Below are 4,528 nucleotides of genomic sequence, written 5' to 3'. Positions count from 1 at the left end.
GATGGATGATTGATAAGGAGATCATTTATGAGCTGGACTTTCAAGTCAGAAAAACTGAATGCCCCGAAATCACAAAGAAGGTGGAAAAGAGAAGATGGGAGCTCCTCACTAACCCGGTCATTAGGGTAAATGTAAATCTTGTAAGAGAGTTCTATGCAAATGCGGTCCGATATGATAAGGCAGATGAGTCCTATACAAGTTTTGTAAGAGGAAAGATCGGGGATTTCAGTTCCATGAGTGTCATGAGGGCATTAAAGCTACGGTCTATACCATTTGCAGAAGAGAGATATCATTCAAGAATTGATAACAGCCCCAATTATGACCAGATTGTGCAAGATATTTATGTACCAGGAGCTGACTGGGTACGAGATTCCGAAAGGAAACCCAAGTTCATTAAGAGAGGGGACCTCACTCCTGAAGCAAAGGGGTGGTTCGAAATCATAAGGAGATCCATCCTCCCCGCCAGGAACAACTCAGAGGTGAATCTCAAGAGAGCCACAATGGTGCACTGCATACTCAAAGAAGGAAAGATCAAGGTTCATGAACTCATAGCCGAAGGCATTAGGAAGAGAGCCGAGAAAAGCGATTCTAGAGGAAAGTTAGGCTACCCCAGCACTATTTTCCGACTATTTGACAAAGCTGGAGTGGTGTTTGAAGATGAGGACCCCGAGTGGATAAAAGAGGGTATCCCAATTACTGTCCGGCGTATGCATGCTATTACATCTCCCCTATCTCAACAAAAGATAAGAAAGAGGGTATCCCAGCAAACTGTAGAAGGGCAAAACCCAGAGGAGCAAGCCGCAGCCACCTTGAACATGCACTAATTACAAGAAGCCATTGATGGCTTATCTAGGCAATATTGGGAGAATCAAGAGGCACAGAAGGAACTTCAATTACAGATGATGGGCCGTCAAGAGGAATCACTCTCGAGAGGGATGAATCAACAAGGAGAGTGGCAGAAGCAAATGATGGAGCAGCAATTGGAACAAGGAAAATAATGGGGTGAATCCTTCCACAGGATAGAACAAAGGCAAAATGAACAACAAGAATCTATCCAAAAGATAATCAACATCCAAGCACATCAAGGTGCACACATACATGAGATGCATCGAAAACAAATAGAACAAGCAGAACTCTTTGACGAGCACATGGCATTCCCTGAAGGGGTTTACATGAGTGAAAGTGGAAATCATGTAAACATGCTAGCCAGGCTCGGATACTTAGTCGGACAGCTACCTATAGTACATCTGGGAATCACAAAATATGAAGAAGTGAAGGATGAGTTAGCACGAGAAGAAAGAGAAAGGGTGGAGAAGAGTCATGAATCAGTAAGGAAGGCATTTGAAGACTGGAAAAGAGCCAGACTAGCACGGATACAAGGAAGCACAAGTGGACGCAAAGAGGACAAACAGGAAGGAGAGCGCGAACAACCCCATGAGTAAAAGGTGGTGGAGTTCCCTCATTATTCCATTTTTCTTTTTCAAGTCTTTTAAATAAGGAAGATCATGTATGAAATAGAACATGCTTCCATAGTAGCTTAGGAATTTTCAATTCTGTCTTTAAGTTTGTTTTTGCTTAGGTCTATGCTTGCTAGTCAACTTGCCTATTTTCATTTTCACCTTGTTTACTTGTATGCTTGTCCTTTTAAGTTAAATAAAAGGAGAATGTGTGTGATGAAAAACCAGAGTGGAGTTTATATTATGGAGTAAGTTCCTAAGTTTGTGGTATGGTAATAGATTAGCTAAGTTGGTTCACCAATAAGGTGGAAAGGCAACTATCTATCCGGAATCATATGCTTGAAACACACCCCATAAGACTAGCTAAATAACAAGATCCTAATAAGAAAAAGGGAAAGAGAAAATGAAAGTTGAGAAATAAAAGAAAACGAGTAAGAAATAAAGCTAGGCACCAAGGGTTTGAATCTTGAGGCATGTGTCTGTGGTGCTCCTGTGTAAGGGATTTACTTGGATGAATAAGCTCTCAGGGGTGCCTTATCACTTGGTAACTTGGGTTAACTAACCCGGGATTATCAGCTAAAAGTCCACTATCAAGAGTAACCCTTGCTACAGAACACTTAGTAACCCAAAGAGGTGCTGGACACCAAGGTCTCAAGAAAGAAAATAAACAAACCATGTGCCTATGGTGTGTATGTATGGGGGAAAGAGACTTGAGGTAGTAAGTCCTTAGGGGTGTCTTAACACCTAGCACCTTGAACCAACTGGTTTGGGAGTGCTGGCTGAAAGCTTATCTTAAAGAGTCGCCCCCTCACAGAGCACTTAGCCTAAGAGCACAATCAAACTCTGAAAACAACAAAAGGATCAATGAATAAAAGTCTCATAGGGTGCAATCAAGTGAGTATTTGGTTTGCGAAATTGTTACTCAGGTTGTGAATTATTGTTCGAAATTGATTCCCTGGCGATGGCACCAAAAACGGATGCACAGAACCATGGTCTAAACATATCTTCACAACTTCGCATAACTAACCAGCAAGTGCACTGGGTCGTCCAAGTAATACCTTACGTGAGTAAGGGTCGAATCCCACGGAGATTGTTGGTATGAAGCAAGCTATGGTCACCTTGTAAATCTCAGTCAGGCGGATATAAAATAGTTATGTAGTTTTTGAAATTTAGTAATAAAAGAAGGATAGAAATACTTATGTAAATCACTGGTGAGAATTTCAGATAAGCGTATGGAGATGCATTCGTTCCTCTGAACCTCCGCTTTCCTGCTGTCTTCATCCAATCAGTCTTACTCCTTTCTACGGCTGGCTTTGTGTAAGGATGTCACCGGTGCCAATGGCTACTTTCAATCCTCTCGGGAAAATGGTCCAAATGCTCTGTCACAGCACGGCTAATCGTCTAGAGGCATCACCCTTGTCGTTGGTTGCATCCTATTCCTCTCTGTGAAAATGGTCCGATGCGCTGTCACTGCATGGCTAATCATCTTGGAGGTTCTCGATTATACTGGAATAGAATTTACTATCCTTTTGCGTTTGTCACTATGCCCAGCACTCACGAGTTTGGAGTTCGTCACAGTCATTCAATCCCAGAGTCCGACTCTTAATACCATGGACAAGGCTTAGACTTTCCGGACTCTCATGAATGCCGCCATCAATCTAGCTTATACCACGAAGATTCTGATTAAGAGATCTAAGAGATACTCATTCAATCTAATGTAGGACGGAAGTGGTTGTCAGGCACGCGTTCATAGGGAATGATGATGATTGTCACGTTCATCACATTCAGGTTGAAGTGCAAATGAATATCTTAGAAACTGAATAAGATGAATTGAATAGAAAACAGTAGTACTTTGCATTAATCTTTGAGGAACAGCAGAGCTCCACACCTTAATCTATGGAGTGCAGAAACTCTGCCGTTGAAAATACATAAGTAATGAAGGTCCAGGCATGGCCGAATGGCCAGCCCCCAAACGTGATCAATAGATCAAAAGATAATCCAAAGATGTCTAATATAATAGTAAAAGGTCCTATTTATAATAAACTAGCTACTAGGGTTTACAGAAGTAAGTAATTGATGCATAAATCCACTTCCGGGGCCCACTTGGTGTGTGCTTGGGCTGAGCTTGAAGTCTACACATGGAGAGGTCATTCTTGGAGTTGAACGCCAGCTTTTGTGCCAGTTTGGGCGTTGAACTCCACTTTGCAACTTGTTTCTGGCGCTGGACGCCAGAATTGGGCAGAGAGCTGGCGTTGAACGCCAGTTTGCGTCGTCTAAACTTGGGCAAAGTATGGACTATTATATATTGATGGAAAGCCCTGGATGTATACGTTCCAAAACAATTAGAAGCGCGCCATTTTGAGTTCTGTAGCTCCAGAAAATCCATTTTGAGTGCAGGGAGGTCAGAATCCAACAGCATCAATAGTCCTTCTTCAACCTCTGAATCTGATTTTTGCTCAAGTCCCTCAATTTCAGCCAGAAAATACCTGAAATCACAGAAAAACACACCAAATCATAGTAAAGTCCAGAAATGTGAATTTAACATAAAAACTAATGAAAACATCCCTAAAAGTAACTAGATTCTACTAAAAACATACTAAAAACAATGCCAAAAAGCGTATAAATTATCCGCTCATCACAACACCAAACTTAAATTGTTGCTTGTCCCCAAGCAACTGAAAATCAAATAGGATAAAAAGAAGAGAATATACTATAAATTCCAAACTATCAATGAAACATAGCTCCAATCAGATGAGCGGGACTTGTAGCTTTTTGCCTCTTGAATAGTTTTGGCATTTCACTTTATCCATTGAAGTTCAGAATGATTGGATTCTATAGGAACTCAGAGTTTAGATAGTGTTATTGACTTTCCTAGTTCAGTATGATGATTCTTGAACATAGCTATTTTATGAGTCTTGGCCGTGGCCCTAAGCACTTTGTTTTCCAGTATTACCACCGGATACATAAATGCTACAGACACATAATTGGGTGAACCTTTTCAGATTGTGACTCAGCTTTGCTAAAGTCCCCAATTAGAGGTGTCCAGAGTTCTTAAGCACACTCTTTTTTTG

The sequence above is a fragment of the Arachis ipaensis genome, chromosome B9 (genome assembly GCF_059453495.1).
Source record: "Arachis ipaensis isolate K30076 ecotype BB chromosome B9, ASM5945349v1, whole genome shotgun sequence".
NCBI lineage: Eukaryota > Viridiplantae > Streptophyta > Magnoliopsida > Fabales > Fabaceae > Arachis > Arachis ipaensis.
This window is presented reverse-complemented; position numbering follows the sequence as displayed.